Source organism: Carlito syrichta, unplaced genomic scaffold (genome assembly GCF_000164805.1).
Source record: "Carlito syrichta isolate Samal-C Ts95f unplaced genomic scaffold, Tarsius_syrichta-2.0.1 Scaffold309408, whole genome shotgun sequence".
Classification (NCBI taxonomy): Eukaryota; Metazoa; Chordata; class Mammalia; order Primates; family Tarsiidae; genus Carlito; species Carlito syrichta.
This window is the reverse complement of record NW_007253504.1, coordinates 98,408-115,870: the sequence shown is the minus strand read 5'-3', so window position 1 is coordinate 115,870 and position 17,463 is coordinate 98,408. Positions and strand designations below refer to the sequence as shown.

The 17,463-nt window shown below is 49.8% G+C and overlaps 1 pseudogene; it reads left to right on the top strand.

The window, feature by feature from the left end:
* The first annotated feature begins 5,457 nt into the window (after window positions 1–5,457).
* Window positions 5,458–17,463, top strand: part of LOC103269644 — a 102,534-nt pseudogene continuing 90,528 nt past the window's right edge.

Sequence of the window (17,463 nt, the reverse complement as noted above, 5' to 3'; positions counted from 1 at the left end):
CCTCCAGAAATTCGCAGCCCGTGGGGTGTTGGAGCCCACTTGGCATGCAGACTTCTGCCCAGGGTCGCATCTACTCCACTCCCGGGCAGCTAGGCGGAGTTCTGGGCATTGGGGCCAGAGGACAGCCTGAGCCCACGCATTCAAGACCAGACCCTGTCTCTATCATAAATCAGAGCATCTGCTGAGTGTGGGGTCACACCCCGGGTTCCAGGTATTTGGGAGGCTGAGCCTTGCAAGTGGAGGCCTAACCCTAACCCTCCTTTGTGATGGATGTCCCAGGGATTAGACCACCTCCATAGTGTGTGCCCTAATGACTGGGTCTCTCCTGTGATTGGTGCTCTCATGACTGACTTCATATATGTTGATACCCCAGTGAATAGCCTTACTTTGTGGCAGGTGTCACAGTGACTGAACCTCCTCCCTAATGGGTGCCCAAGTGACTATTCTTCTTCTGTGATGGGTGCCAAAATGATTGGCCATCCTGTGATGGATGCCACAGTGTCTAGCCTTCTTTTATGATGGGTGTTCTAGTATCTGGGGCTGCCTCAAAATGAATGCCCCAATGACAAACCCTCCTCTCTGATGATGCCCCACAATGACCCTCCTCTGTGATGGGTGTCCCAGTGTCAAGGCCTCCTCCATAATAGGTGCTCCATTAACTGGCCTACCCTGTGATTGGAGTCCCAGTGGCTAACCCTCATCCAAAATGGATGCCCCAGTGACTAATCCTCCTGTATGACAGATGTCCCAGTTTCTGGACCGCCTCCATAATGATTGCCCCAGTGGCAGACCTTTTTCTGTGATGGGTGGCCCAGTGTCTGTTCATCCTCCATAACAAGTGCTCCTTTGACTGGGCCTCCACTTTGATTGGTGTCCCAGTGACTGGCCCTCCTCTAAATAGGGTGCCACACTGACTAGCCCTCTTCTTAGATGGATGTTCCACTAACAGGGCCCCCTCCATAATTGATGTCCTAATGACTAGCTCTCCTCTGTGTAGAGTGCCACAGTGACTTGCTCTGCTCTGTGTTGGAATTCTCAGTGTATGACTATCCTGTTTGTTAAATGCCCCAGTGACTGGCCCAACACTATGAAAAATGTCACAGTTACTGATCCTCCTCTGAGATGGGTACCACATTGATTTTGCCTCCTCCGTGATGGCTGACCCAGCTGGCCCTCCTCTGTGATTGGATCCTCAGTGACAGAGCTCATCTTCATTGGTACCCCAGTGACTGGCCCTCATCTGAGATGTGTTCTACAGTACTGAGAATCCTCTATGATGGGTGTCCTAGTAACTGGCCCTATTCTGTGATTGCTTTCCCAGTGTCTGGACTTCCTCTGTCATCAGGACCTCAGTGACTGGCTCTTCTCTGTTATGAGTGGCCCAGTGATTAGGCCTCCTTCATAATAGGTGCTCCAGTGACTGGACTCCTTTTTGAATGGTGTCCCAGTGACTGGCCTTCCTTTAACTTGAGTGCCCAGTGACTAGACCTGCTCAGTGATGGGTGTTCCAGTAACTCAGCCTCCTCCATAATTGGTGCCAGAGTGACTAGCACTCCTTTGTGATGGGTGCTTCTGACTCTCCTCTGTAATGGATGTCCGAGGGACTGGTTCTCCTTTGTGATAGATGCCCCAGTGACTGGTCCTCTTCTGTAATGGGTGCCTTAGTAACTAGTCCTCCTAGGTGATAGTTGCCCCAGTGACTGGTCCTCGTTGCTGATGTTTGTCCCAGGAACTAGCCATCCTCCAAACCTGGTGCCCCAGTGGTGATGAGTTACCAGTGCCTGGCTCTCCTGCATATGGGTGCCCCAGTGATCTTTCCTCTTCTGTGATGGGTTTTCCAGTGACTGGCTCTCTTATGTGATGCTTACACATGTAACTAGCCCTACTCTATGAGTGGTGACCCAGTGACTGGGTCTCTTCCAAATGCGTGCCCTAGTGACTGGCCATCTTCCAAGATGGCTGTCTCAGTGACTGACTTACCTTTGTGATAGGTACCTCAGCGACTGTTTCTCCTCTGTGATAGGAGCCCCAGTGAGTAGATCTTCTCGGTGATGGGTAACACACTGATATTGCTTCCTTTGTGTTGTGTGCCCCAGTTACTTGTCCTCCTCTGTGATCAGACCCACAGTGACTGAGCCCCTCCTAATGGGTGCCTCAGTGACTGGCCCTCATCTTTGATGTGTAATTAAGTGACTGGCTCTCCTTTGTGATGGGTGCCCCAGTGACTGGCTCTCTTCTGTGATGGTTGTCCCATTAACTGACTGATGGGTGCCCCAGTGAGTAGCCTTTTACTGTGATGGGTGCTCCAGTCCATGGCCCTCTCCCATAATATGTGCCATGGCCCTTTCCCATAATTCCTCTGCAATGGATGCCCCAGTGACTGGCCCTCCTCCGTGATTGGTGCCCCAGTGACTATTCCTGATTTTTAATGGCTACCTTAATGATTAGCCCTCCTCTATGATAGGTCCCTCAGTGAGTGCCCCTAATTTGTCATGGGTGCTCTATTGACTGACTCTAATCTGTGATGGTTGTTCCCATGACTAGACATCTTCCACAACTGGTGACCCAGTGACTAGCCAACCTCTGTGATGGGTTACCAATGTCATGCCTTTCTCCAAATTCATGACTCAGTTACTTGTCCTACTCTGTGATGGGTATCCAGGTAACTGGCCTTCCTCTGTCATCAGTGCCCCAGTGACTGGACCTTCTCCATATTGGTGTTCCAGTGTTTGGCCTTCCTCCATTATGGATGCCCCTGTGACTGTGCTTCCTCTGTGATTGGTGCGCAGTGACTGGTCCTCCTCACTAATTGCTGCCCCAGTGACTAGACTTCCTCTGTCATAGTTGTCCCACTTACTGAGCCTCCTCTGTAATAGGTGCCCCATTGACTTGCCCTCATTTGTGATGAATGATCCAAGGACTGGGCCACCTCCATAATATGACTGGGTCTCTCCTGTGATTGATGCCCTAGTGACTGACCTTCATATATGTTGGATGTCTTAGTAACTAGCCCTCCTTTGTGATGGGTATCTCAGTGACTGGGCTTCCTCCATAATGGGTGCCCCATTGACTGTTCTCTTCTGTGTTTGGTGCCAAAAGGATTGGCCATCCTCTGTGATGGGTTCCATAGTGTCTAGTCTTTTTTATGATGAGTTTCTTCGCATCTGGGCCTGCCCAAAATGAGTGCCCCAGTGATTAATCCTCCTTTCAGATGATGTCCTTGTGATTGTTCCTCCTCTGAGATGGGTATCCCAGGACCTGGTCCTCCTCCATAATAGATGCTCCATTAACTGGGCCTACTCTGTGATTGGAGTCTCAGTGACTGGCACTCCTCCAAATTGGGTGCCACAGTGACTAGCCCTCCTCTGTGATGTGTGTTCCAGTAACTGGGCCTCCTCCAGAACTGGTGTCCCAGTGACTACCTTTCTTCTATGGTGAGTTCCCCAGTGACTGACTCTCTTTTATAATGGTGTCCCAAAGACTGGCTGTCTTATATGATAGATACTGCAGTGACTAGGCCTCCTCTATAATGGGTGCCTCAGTGACAGACCCTTCTATGTGAAAAAAGCCCCAGTGACTGATCCTGCTCGATGATTGGTACCACACTGATTTTTCCTACTCTGTGATCGCTACCCAGTTACTGGGGATCCTGTGTGATCCAAGGCCCAGTGACTGAGCCCCTCCTAATGGGCACTTCAGTGACTGGCCCTTGTCTGTGATGTGTGCCTCAGTGACTAGTTCTCCTTTGTGATGGTTGTCCAAGTGACTGACTCTCCTCTCTGATGGGTCCCCCAATGATCAGGCTTTTCTGTGTTGGGTGCCAGAGTGACTGCCCCTCCTCTATAATATGTTCCCAGTTGCTGGCACACCTTTTTTATTGGTGCCCAGTGACTGACCCTCCTTTTGATGGGTATATCAGTGAGTGGCCCTCTTCTGTGGTCGGTGCCTCAGTGACTGACCCTAATCTATAATGGATGCCCTAGTGACTAGCCCTACTCTTTGATGGGTGACCCAGTATCAGGCTCTCCTCTGTGATGGGTGGCCATGTGATTGGCTCTACTCTGTGAAGGTTGTCCCAGTGAGTGGACCTTCTCCATAGTGAGTGCAACCAATGACTGACCCTCCTCCATTATGGGTGTCCTAGTGACTAGACCTACACTGTGATTGATGCCACAGTGATTGGTTCTCCTCCATAATTGTTGCCCCAGTGACTCATCATCCTCTGTGATGGATGCCCCCACTTACTCAGTGTCCTCAATAATTGAAGCCTCAGAGACTAGCCCTCCTTTGTGGCTAATCATGTGTGTTGTGTGGCGGGCCCTCTTCTGTAATGTCCCACTGACTAGGCCTTATCCATGATTAGCGCACCATTGACTAACCCTCCTCCATGATGTGTGCCTTTGTCACTGGCCCTCTTCTATGATGGATGCCCCAGTGAATGGCATTCCTCCATGATCAGTGTCCCAGTTACTTGGGCTCCTCCATATTTTTGCCCCAGTAACTGACCCAAATCTATTATGGGTGCCTTTGTGACTGGCCCTCCTCTGTGATGGGCACCCTAGTGAATGGCCTTAATCTGTGGTCAGTGCCCCAGTGACTGGGTCTCCTCCATATTATCATCCCAGTGACTGACCCTTTCCATTATGGCTGCCCTAGTGAAAATGCCTCCTCTTGGTAGGTGCCTAGTGACAGGCCCACATCCATACTTGTTACCCCAGGGACTAGCTCTCCTCTGTGATGGGTGTCCCAATTACTGAGCCCTCTCCATAATGTGTACCCCAGTCACTGGTCCTCCTTTGTGATGGGTGTCCTAGAGATGTGCCTCCTCCATAATGTGTGCCCAGTGACTGGGCTTAACTTGTGATTAGTGCCCCACTTCCTGGCCTTTATATATGATAAGAACCACAGCGACTAGCTCTCTTCTCTGATCAGTGTCAGTGACTGGGCCATTTCCATAATGGGTGCCCCGGTTTCTGGGTCTCCTGTTACTGGTGCCACAATGATTAGCCATCCTCTGTGATGGTCCATCCAGTGACTAGTTTTGTTTTGTTTTTTCTATCATGGGCATCCTAGTAACTGGGAACCCTCCAAAATGGGTGCTTCTATGATTAGCACTCCTTTCTGATGGGGGCCCCAGTTTCAGGGACTTCATAATAGGTACCCTAGTGTCTGGTCCTCCTCTGTGATGGGCATTCAAGTGACGGGCTCTCCTCTGTGATCAGACACCCAGTAAATATGCCCCTCTTAATGAGTACCCCAGTGACTGGCCTTCCTGGGACATGATGGACAGCTCAGTGACTGACCCTCTTCTGTGATGTGTGCCCCAGTGATGTGTACCCCAGTGACAGGCCCTCCTCTGTGATGGTTGCCCCAGTGACTGGCACTCTTCTGTGATAGTTGACCCTGTCACTGGCCCTTCTCTGTGATTGGTGCCCCAGTGACTGACTCTCCTCCATGATGGATGTCAGTGACCGGGCCTTCTCTATGATGGATGCCCCAATGTTGGGCCTCCTCCGTAATAGCAGCTCCATTGACTGGTACACCTCTGTGATTGGGGTCCCAGTGATGGCCCTCAGCCAAATGGCGTGCCCTCATGACTAGTCTACCTCTGTGATGGGTATTTCAGTAACAAGACCTCCTCCATAATTGGTTTCCCAATGACTCACACTCCACCTTGACTGGTGCCCAGTGACTGACTTTCCTCTGTGATAGTTTCCCCAGTGACTCGGCCTCTTCCATAATGTGTGACCTAGTGACTAGCTCACTTCAATGATGGGTGACCTAGTGACTGGTCTTCCTCTGTTATGGATGCACCAGAGATAGGCTCTTATTTGTGATTTATGCCCTAGTTACTGGGCCTCCTCCATAATGGGTGCCCCAGTGTCTGGCCCTTCTCCATTATGGGACCCCAAGTGACTGGGCCTCTTCTCTGATTGGTGCTCCATTGACTGGCTCCATCACAATGGTTACCACAGTGACTAGCTCTCCTCTTAAAAGTTTGTGCAAATGACTGGTCCACCTTCATAATGGTTGCCCCGGTGAATATCCTACCTCTTTTATTGGTGCCACAGTGTTAAGACCTCCTCTGTTTGGGTATTTCAGTGATTAGCCCTCCTCTTTGAGGTGTGTGGCCATGACAGGCCCTCCTCTGTTACAAGTGCCCCAGTGACTAGCCCTCCTCCTGAAGCAATGAAGTACCAATCAGAGAAGAGGCCCAGTCACTTGGGATCCTATAATGAAGAAGGGCCAAACACTGGGGCACCCATTATGGAGGAGGCCCAGTAACTAAGGCATCAATCACAAATAAGGGCCTATCTCTGGTGCATCCATAACAGAGGAAGACCATTCACTAGGTCACCCATCATAATGGGTGCTAATCTATAATGGATGCCCTAGTGACTATCCTTCCTCTGTAATGGGTGCACTACTGTCTGGTTTTCCTCTGTGATGTGTTTCCCAGTGACTGACTCTCCTTTGTGATGATTGCTTCAGTGACAAGTACTCCTCCATAATGAATGTCCCATTGACTGATCCTCCTCCATTATGGGTATGCCAGTGACTGGGCCTCCTCTGCAATTGGTGCCCCAGAGACTGGTGTTCTTCCACAGTGGTTGGCCCTGAGACTAGTCCTCCACTGTAATGGGTATCCCACTTAATAAGCCTTCTCAATAATAGATGTCCCAGTGACTAGCTTTCCTTTGTGATGAGTGTCCCTGTGACTGGTCCTCCTATGTGATGGGCCTCCTATATGTCCCAGGGCCTGGCCTTCATCTGTAATAGATGGCTAGGGACTAGTAATCCTCTAAAATTGGGACTCCAGTGGCTAGTTAACTTCTGTGATGGGTGACCAGTGTCTGGTCCTCCTCCAAATGGGTTCCCTTGTGAATGGCTCTCTTCTGTGACGTGTGACTCAGTGAATGCCCTTTCTCTGTGATCAGTATCTCAGTGGCTGGGCCTCCTTCATGTTGGTGACCCAGTGATAGCCCTCTCATTTATGTGTGACCCACAGACTGTGCTTCCTTTGTGATTGGTGCCCAGTGACTGGCCCTACTCTAATGGTTGCCCCAGTGACTAGCCCTCCTCTGTACTGGGTGTCTCACTTACTGGACTTACTGGCCATCATCAGTGATGTCTGCTGCAGTTAAGGGCCCTCTTCTGAAATGGATACCCCAGTAACTGACCCTCTTTTGTGATAGTTTTACCAGTAACAGGCCCTCCTCTATGATAGGTACCCCAGTGACTGTCTCTCCTATGTGATGATGTGATGGGTGCCCCATTGACTGGGCCCACACTGTAATAGAGGCCCCAGTAACTGGTCCTCCTCTGTGATGGGTGTCCAATGATTGGGTGTCCTTTATAATAGGTGCTTTATAGTTATGGACTCTGCTGTGATTGGTGCCCCAGTGGCTTGTCCTTCTCTAAATTGGGTGTCCCAGTGACTAGTCCTCCTCTGTGATGGGTGTTCTAGTAACTGGGCCTCTTCCATAATTCATGTCCCAGCTGTATCCCTCACAGCTGAGGGATACAGCTGTGATGTGTCCACCTCTGTGAAGAGTTCCCCAGTGATTGGCCCTCCTCTTTAAGGATGCCCAGTGACTTCCTCTCCTCTGTGATGGGTCCCTGAATGACTGGCTTGCCTGTATGATGGGTTCCCAGTGACTGGTCCTCTTCTGTGATGAGTGTACCATTGACAGCCCTCCTCTCTTATGACTGACCAGTGACTGCACCTCCTCTGGGATTTTACACCAGTGACTGGCCCTCCTGTGTAAAAAATGCCCCAGTGACTGATCCTCTGTTATCAGTGTTCCGGTGATTAGCTTTCTTCTGTGATCACTGCCTTAGTGACTGGTTCTCCTAAATAATGGGTGCCTCAGTGACTAGTCTTCCTCTGTGATAGGTTTCTCAGTGAAGGGCTCTCTTCTGTGATCAGGGCCCCAGTGATTGAGCCCCTCCTAATGGGTGTCCAGGTCACTGGCCTTCCTCTGTGATGCATGCTTCAGTGACTAGTTCTCCTCTGTGATGGGTGCCATAGTGACTTGCTCTCTTCTGTGATGATTGTCCCAGTGACTGGCTCTCCGCTCTGATACATGCCCCCATGAGCATCCTTCTATGGTGATGGATGCTCCAGTGACTGGGCATGCTCTATAATATGTGCCCCAGTGACTGGATCTCCTCTTTGATAGGTGTCCCAGTGAGTGGCCCTCCTCTCTGATGGTTGACTAGTGATTGGGCCCCCTCCATAATAAGTGCTCAAGTGACTGACCCTCCTCCATTTTGTGTGCCCCAGTGACTGGGCTTCCTCTTTGATTTGTGCCCCAGTGACTAACCCTCTTCTGTGATGGGTGTCCCACTTATTGGGTCTCCTCAATAATAGGTGCCTCAGTGACTAGCCCTAGTTTTTATAGGTGTCCAAGTGACTGGCTCTTCTCTGTGATAGATGCCACAGTGACTGTGCCTCTTCTATAATATGTGTCCCAGTGACTGTTCCTCCTCTGTGAAAAAGGCGCCAGTGACTGATCTTCTGCTGTGAAGGGTACCACACTGATTTTGCCTCCTCCATGATGGCTGCCCCAGTTTTTGACCATTCTCTGTGACTGCAGCCCCAGTGACTGAGCCCCTCCACTTGGGTGGCCAAAGGACTGGCCCTCATCTGTAATGGGTGCCTCAGTGACTGACCCTCATCTGTTATACATGCCATAGTTACTAGACCTTCTCTGTGTTGGGTGTACCAGTAACTAGCCGTCCTCTGTGAGAGTTCCCCATGAGATTGGCCTATCTCTGTGATGGGTTCCCCAATGAATGGCCCTCCTCTCCTATGGGTGCCTCAATGACTGACCCTCCTCTCTGAGGAGTGCACGAGTGACAGGTCCTCAGTGAATGATCCTCTTCTATGATAGCTGTCCCAGTGATTGTCCCACTTCCGTGATAGGTGTTCAGAAGGTACACCTCATCTGTGATGGGTACCCCAGTGAATGGTCCTCCTCTGTAATGTATGCCTCACTGACTGATCCTCCTCTTTGAAAAATGAGTCAGTGACTGAATTTAGTCTGTGATAGGCACCCTGTGTCTTGCTTTCCTATGTGATAACTGCCCTAGTCCAGGGGTCCTGCCCCTGCAGGGATTGGAGGTCTCTGGCAGTGTGACAGTGTCAGAGATTTAAACTGGAGGGATAGATATAAAGAGAAAGAAAGGGGGGAGAAAGAAAGAGACTGGACTCCTGCTCAGGTGACCGGAAGCTGTTTATTGAATGCTATCCCGGGGCTTTTATCCCCAAACTCTGCAAAGTCACCATCACAGGAAACAAAGGTAGCATGTGCCTTTCACATGAACAGGTCCAGGTGCACAAAGGACACCCCCCACCCTCAAGCAAATGTTCTTTCATACGTAAGGAAGAACATGAGGAAGAACAACCACAAATTGTCTTTTTGTATCTTATGCTAACTTAATGTTCCCCAAGCCAGTTTCTTATGTGCCCTTAATTGTATTACAACTACGTCATCTTGAATTAACATCACTCAATGTCTAAACCTGAAACCACCATAGTGAATTATTAACTTCCACTATTATGTATTAATTCAAACTAGTTTTTATTAAAACAATTGCTGCTATGGTTACACTCTCCTAGTACCAGCTGGCCTAATTCAAACTTCACTGGCCTCCCCTAAATCAAACTGAACTAACCATACTTCTATAATAAAATGGTTACTTAAATTTTCTTAATCTATATAAACTATTTTCTAAAGCCTATATCTATAAATTTCTAAAGGTCACAACAAGAGATCTTGTGACCTGCACTAAGGCTCCTCAATGTGACTCAAAGTCAAACTTAAATTGTGATAAAGCAAAAGACCACAAGCCATGGAGAATGGGAACAATAGACTCCTAGGTTTAGCTGTGTATGTTATGGTCTCAGAGTTTTCTGTTAGAGCCAGCTAGAGCTTTTCTTGGTAGTTTGTGCCAAATGGAAAAGGAGGGAGGGAATGGGTCAACAGCTCCTGAACACATCCTAGTGGTCTCGGGGTCAATGGCCCTTCCTGATCCCTAACACTCAGTGGGCCTCCGTGGCCCGCTCCCAACACCCTAGTGACTGGTTCTCCTACATGATGAGTGCTTTAGTGACTAGCCCTCCTCCACTAAGGGAGTCCAAGTGACTGTGCTTCTCAGTGATTTATGCCCCAGATGCCCCTCATCCATAATGGGTCCCCCCTAGTGACAAGACCTCCTCTCTGATGGGTGTCCCAATAACTAGGCCTCCTTCACATTGGTTGTCCCAGTAACATGCTCTCCTTTGTGATTGCTGTCCCAGTGCCTGGCCTTCCTCAGTGATGGGTGCACCTCTGACTGGGCATCCTTTGTAATGGTTGTCCCAGTGACTGACCCTCCTCCATAAGGAGAGCCCCCAGTAACTGGCCCACTTCTATTATTGGTGCCACAGGATCAAGCCCTAGCCTGTGCAGGTGTCTTAGTGATTATCTCTCCTCTGTATGGGGTGCCTCCATGACAGGAACTCCTGTTATAGGTGCCCTAGTGACTATCCCTTCTCTGTGATGAGTGCCTCAGTGACTCTCCTCCTCTGTGATTGGTGCCCCATGACTGGCCCTCACCTGTCATGGGCACCCCCGTGACTGTCATTCTCTGCAATGAGTGCCCCATTGAGTAGTCCTCCACCGTTATGTGTGTCCTGGTTACTGGCCTCCCCTGTGATGTGTGCCACAATGACTTTCTCTCCTCCATGGTGGTTGTCCCAGTGACTGACTCTCCTCTGCAATAGATGACCCAGTGCCTGTAATGTGTTCCCCACTGACAGGCTTCCTCTCTTATGAATGTTTTAGTAACTGGGCTTCCTCCATATTTGGTTTCCCTGTGAGTAGCACTCCTCTGTGATGGGTGCCCCAGTGACTGGCCCTCCTCTGTGGTGGATGTCCCAGTGACTGGCCTTCCTCTTTTTAAAATACCCCAATGACTGATCCTCCTCTGTGATTGGTGCCCCCAGTGAATAGCTCTCCTTCATTATTGGTGTCCTAGGGACTGAGACTTCTCTGTGATTCATACCCCAGTGACTGGCCCAACTCCATAATAGGTATCCTATTGGCTAGCCCTCCTCTGTGATGATTGTCCCAGTAACTGTGCCTCCTCCATAATGGGTGCCCCATGACAGGCCCTCCTCCATTACGGGTGCCCCACTGACAGGGCTTCCTCTGTGATAAGTGCCCCAGTGACTGACTCTTCTCAATAATGTTTGTCCTAGTGACTAGCCATCTTCTTGGATGCATGTCCCAATGACTGTATATCCTTTATAATGTGTGCTGCAGTGACTAGGCCAACTCTGTGATTGGTGCTTCAATGACTTTCCTTCATTGCTCATGGGTTCCCATTGTCTAGTCCTCCTCTGTGATGGGTGTCTTGGTGACTTGGCCTCCTCCATTTTGGGTGCCACAGTAACTGATCCTTCTCTGTGAGTGGTGCCCAAATGACTGGCCATCCTCTGTGATGGGTGTCACAGTGATTGATCTTCCTCCTAGTTGGGTGCCACAGTGAGTAACCCCCTCTGTAGTTGGTTTTCCAGTAACTGCTCCTCCTCCATAATTGATGCCTCAGTGACCAGCCCTCCTACATTATGGTTATCCCAGTTACTGGGTCACCTCTGTGATTGGTGCCCCAGTGAATGGCCGTCCTCCATAATGGTTGTCCCGGTGACTAGACTTCCTTTGTGATGGGTTTCCCACTTACTGGGCCTCCTTTATAATGTATGCCCTACTGACTGGCCCTCACTGATTGGGCTTCCTCCATAATGTGCTGTAGTGACTGTGCCTCCTCTGTGATTGGTGCCCCAGTTATTGGCCTTCATATATGATAGGTGCCCCAACAAATAACCCTCATCTGTGATGGCTGTCTCAGTGACTGGGTCTCCTCCATTTTGGGTGCTACTTTGACTTGGCTTCATCTGTGATTGGTGCCCTAATTACTGACCATCCTCTATGATAGGTGTCCCATTGATTAGCCCTCTACTGTGACAGGTCTCCTAGTAACTGGGTTTCCTCCAAAATGGGTGCCCCAGTGACTAGTCCTCCATTGTGATGGATGCCACAGTTTCTGGGCCTCCCACATAATGGGTGCCCAGTGATTGTCTCTCCTCTGTGAAGGGTGTCCCAGTGATTGTGCTTCCTCCATAATAGGTGCTCCATTTTGTGTGCCTTCTTACTGGTTGGTGCCCCATTATCTAGTCTTCCTCCAAATAGGGTGTAACAGTGACTAGTCATCCTCTGGGATGGTTGCCTCAATGTCATGCTATCCTCTGTGTTGGATGTTACTGTAACTGGCAGCCCTCTGTAATAAATATCCCAGTGACTGGACCTCCTCTATGATGGGTGGTCCAGTGACTAGGTCTCCTCTGTGAGGGCTGTTCCCATGGTTGTCCCATCTCTGTGATGGTTGAAACAGTGAATGTCCCTCCTCTATGATGGGTGCTCCAGTGACTGCCCCTCCTCTGTATTATGTGCCCCATGGTTGACCCTCCTCTTTAATGGATGCCCAAGTGACAGGTCTTCTTCTGTGATTTATGTCCCAGTGACTGGCCCTCTTTCTTGATGATTGTCTCAGTAATTGTCCCTCCTCTGTGTTTGATGCCTTATTGACTGACTCTCCTCTGTATACAGTGCCCTAATTACTGGTCTTATCTGTGATGCATACCCCAGAGACTGGCCCTTTTCCATGATTGCTGTCCCAGTGACTACCTCCCTCTGTGACAGGTGCCCCAGACACTGGCCCTCTTCTGTAATGGGTGCCCCAGTGACTGGCCCTCTTCTGTGGTAGCTGCCTTAGTGACTGGGCCTCCTCTGCTATGTGTGCCCCAGTGACTGGTCATGTCTGTGAAAAATGCCACAGTTACTAATGCTCCTCTGTGTTCGATGTTCCAGTGATGAACTTTCTTCTTGTGATCAATGTCCCAGTGAATGAGTGTCCTACATCATGGGAGCCCTATTGACTAGCCCTCCTCCATCATGAGTGCCCCAGTGTTTGTGCCTTCCAAGTGATATTGCCCCACTGATTGGCCCTCCTCCATAATGGGTGTCCTAGTGACTGGTCTTCCTCTGTGGTGGGAGTCCCACTAACCTGACCCTCTCTATAACGGGTGCCCAGGTGACAAGCCCTTTTTTGTAATGCACGTGCTAGTGACTGACCCACCTCATTTATGCATCCCCCAGTGACTAGCCCTCCTCTGTCATGGTTGTCCTGGTGAATGACCATCTTCCAAAATGGATGCCTCAGTGTCTAATTGACCTCAGTGATAGATGTCCCACTTATAGGACCACTTCCATAATAAGTTCCCAAGCAAATGAATCCCCTCTGTGATGGGTGTCCCAGTTACTAGGCTTCATCTATTATGGGAGCCCCAGTGACTAGCCCTTCTCTGTGAGGTGTGCCCCCATGACTGACCCACCTCTGTGATGGGTACAGCAATGACTGCCACTCCTCTATTATGGGTCCTACAGGAACTATTACTCCTCTGTGTTGGGTGCCAAGTGACTGCCCTCCTCTGTGATGGATACTCCAGTCACTGCCCCCTTCTGCAATGGCTGGGTCAATGACTAGCCCTTATCTGTGATGGATGCATCAGTGACTGTCACTCCTCTGTGTTTGGTGCCTCATTAACTTGCCATCCTCTGTGATTGGCGTTCCAGTGACTGGCTCTCCTCTGTAATTGATGACCCAGTGACTGGCCCTCATTTGTGATGAGTACCCCAATGACTGGCCTCCTCTTAGGAGTTCCCTGGTGGCAGGCCCTCTTTTGTGATCTGGACCCCAGTGATTGGCCATCCTTCTAGTGGGTGCTCCAGCGATTGCACCTGCTCTGTGTTGGCTACACCAATATTGGCCATCCTCTGTGATAGGTGCCTCAGTGACTCAGTGTTCTCTGTGATGTGTGCCCAGTTTCTAGCCTTCATCCATAATGGATGCTCTAGTGACTAGCCCTCCTCGGTGCTGGGTGCCACAGGGACTGACTGTCATTTGTGATAGGTGTCCCAGAAACAGGCTCTAATCTGTGATGGGTGTCACAGAGACTGGCTCTCTTCTGTAATAGTTGCCCCTGTGTCTGAACCTCCTCCATAATGAAAGCTCCAGTGTCTGGCCCTTCACCATAATGGGTGCCTCAGTGACTTGTCTGTTTTTAGTAAAGGATATCACAATGACAGGCCCTATCCATAATGGATGCCCCAGTAATTTAACCTCCTCTTTTATGGGTGTCACAGTGACTAACCCTTCTCTGTGCTGGGTGTAAGAGTGATTAGCCCTCCTCTGCAAGGTGTGCCCTCATGAATGGTTCACCCCTGTGATGGGTACGCCAGTGATGACCCTCCTCTGTTATGGGTGACCCAGTGACTGCCCCTCCTCTGATGTGTGCCCCAGTGACTGGCCATCTTCTTTGATGGCTGTAGCAGTGACTGGCCCTCTTCTGTGATGGGTGCCCAGTGACTACACCTCCTCTGTAATAGTTTCCCCAGTGACTGACTTTCCTCTGTGATATGTGCTCTAGTGACTGGGCCTCCTCTATGACAAAAGCCACAGTGATGGCTCTTTATCTGTAATTGTTGTGTCAGTGACTAGTGATCCTCTGTGATCACTTCCCCAGTGTCTCCTACATAATGGATGCCTCAGTAACTAACCATTCTCCAATATGGATGCCACAGTGTCTGTGACTTCTCACTTATTTGTGCTCCAGTGACTGTATCTCCTCCAAAATTGGTATCTTAATAACTAACCTTCCTCTGTGATGGGTGTCCCACTAACAAGACCTCCTCCATATTGGATGCTTCATTGACAAGTCCTTCTTTGTGATGGGTGTCCAGTGATCAGCCTTCCTAGTGTTATGTTGCCCAGTGACAGGCACTCCAGTGACAGGCCTTCCTCTGTTATCAATACCAAAGTGACAAGTGCTTCTCTTTGGGGGTGTCTCAGTGACTAGCCTTCTTCTGTGAGTGGTTCCTCAGACACTGGCCCTTCTCAGTTGTGGGTGCCACAGTGATTGCCCTTCCTCTGTGATGTGTGCCCCAGTTAATGGTCATCTTCTGTGATAGCTGTTCCAGTGACTGGACCTCCTCTGTGATGTGTGCCTCATTGACAGGCTCTGCTCTGTGTTTGGTGCCTTATTGACTGGCCCTCTTCTCTGGTATGTTTCCCTGTGACAGGCCCTTATCTGTAAAAGATATTCCAGTGACTGGCCTCCTCTGTGATAGTTGCCCCAGTGACTGCCCCTCCTCTGTGATAGATACCCAAATGACTGTGCCTCCTCTATAATAGGTATACTAGTGACTGTCCTCCTCTGTGATGAGTGTCCTTGTAACTGGGCCACTTTGATAATTGGTGCCTCAGTAATTAGCACTCCTCCATGATGGGTGCCCCAGTGTCTGGCCCTCCTCTGTTATCAGTGCCACAGTGACAAGTTTTCTTCTGTGTGGTTCTCTAAATGACTAGCCCTCCTCTGTTAGGAGTGCCCCCATGACCAGCCTGCCTCTGTGATGGGTGACCCACTGATTGGTCTTCTTCAGTTACGGGTGACCCATTGACTGTCCCTTCTTTGTGATGGGTGCCCCTGTAAATGGTCCTCCTCTGTGATGTGTGCCCCAGTGACTGGCCCTCCCCTGTTATTGTTGCCACAGTGATAAACCCTCCTCTGTGTGGTTGTCTAAGTCACTAGCCCTCCTCTGTTGGGAGTGCCCCCGTAACTGGCTCAGCTCTGTGATGGGTGACCCAGTGACCGGCCTCCCTCAATTATGGGTGCCCCAGTGGCTGCCCCTCCTCTGTGAAGTGTGCCCCAGTGACTGGCTCTCTTCTGTTTTAGCTGTTCCAGTGACTGGCCCTCCTCTGTGATGGGTGCCTCAGTGCCTGGCTCTTTTCTGTGATGGGTGTCCCATAGATTGGGCATTCTCTATAACAGGTGCTGCATTGACTGGGACTCCTCTGTGATCGGCATCCCAGTGCCTTACCCTTCTCCAAATTGGGTTCCCCCCCTGTCTATTCTTCACCTGTGACATGTGTTCCAGTAACTGGGTCTCTTCCATAATTGGTGTCCCTGTGACTAGCCCTCCTCTGTGACAGGCATCCCAGTGACTGACTCTTGTCTGTGATAAAAGTCCCAGTGACGCCGGGCCCAGTGGCTCAGCCTGTAATCCCGTGCCTTGGGAGGCTGAGGTGAGTGGATTGCCTGAGCCCACGGGTTCAAGACCCGCCTGGATAACTTGGTGAGACCTCATCTCTATGATAAAAAAAAAAAAAAATTAGCCGGGCATGGTAGTGCGCACCTGTAGTTCCAGCTACTTGGAGGCGGAAGGATCGCTGGAGCCCAGCAGGTCGAGGCCGTGGTGGCCAGGAGCGGCCACTGCACTCCAGTCTGGGTGACAGAGTGAGACTCCAACTAAAAGAAAAAAAAAGAAGAAGAAGAAATCCCAGTGACTGATCCTTCTCTGTGATGGATCACCAGGGATTGACTCTCTTCTTTGATGGGGGACCCAGTGCCTGGCCCTCTGCTGTGAAAAATACCTGAATGACTTATCTTCCTCTGTGATGGGTACCCCAGTGACTTTCTTTCCTTCGTGATTGCTGACATACTGACTGGGTCTCCTACACAATGGGTGCCCCAGTGTCTAGTCCTCCTCCATTATTGGTGCCTTTGTCGGGGACTAAATAGTTAAAGTATGAAACTGTCTACCTAGAAAAGCAGAGTCCAGATAAGAATAGTATGTGTCTTTCAAAGTACAGAAAGTGCTGGTCAAGGACAAAACTAATATGAAATGTTGACAAAATAGTCTGAGTCTGGGTACAGACACTTCTTGATAGAGGGGAAGTTTAATGTTGAAGATTGGAGAAGTCTGAATGCCTGATTGTAATGTGCTTGTATATAAACTTTGGAATAAAGAGAAACGGGGTCACTTGGGGACTAGCCCCGGTGCCCTCCCTTTGCAGCTAAAGGAGTCTTGTATTCCTTTTAGTCTCCACTCCCTCTTTCAGGTACCCCATTAACTCCGGATGGTCCAGACAGGTGGCACCCAAACAAGGGACCTGAAAACGAGGGACGCAGTGAGAGACCACCGTCGATGTGAAGAAGAATCCGGCCGGATTATAAAATAAGGTAAGATGGTGTATTCAATAATCCTTAGGGAGTAAAAATGGGACAAAGAAACAGTAAAGAGATATTTGTGAAAATGTTGCAACACATGCTGCGGACGGGCGGCACTAAAGTAGGGAAACCTCAACTTGATAAATTTTTAGCTTTTATAACTGAAGCGTGTCCTTGGTTCCCTGAAGAGGGAACCGTGAATAGTGAAACTTGGCAGAAGGTTGGGGAAAAATTACAGGCTTATTATACTACTCATGGGCCTTCAAAAGTCCCAGTAGAAATATTTAGCTTATGGAATTCGGTTAGGGATTGTCTTGATCCTCGGTCTGAGCTTACAAAGTTTAGTG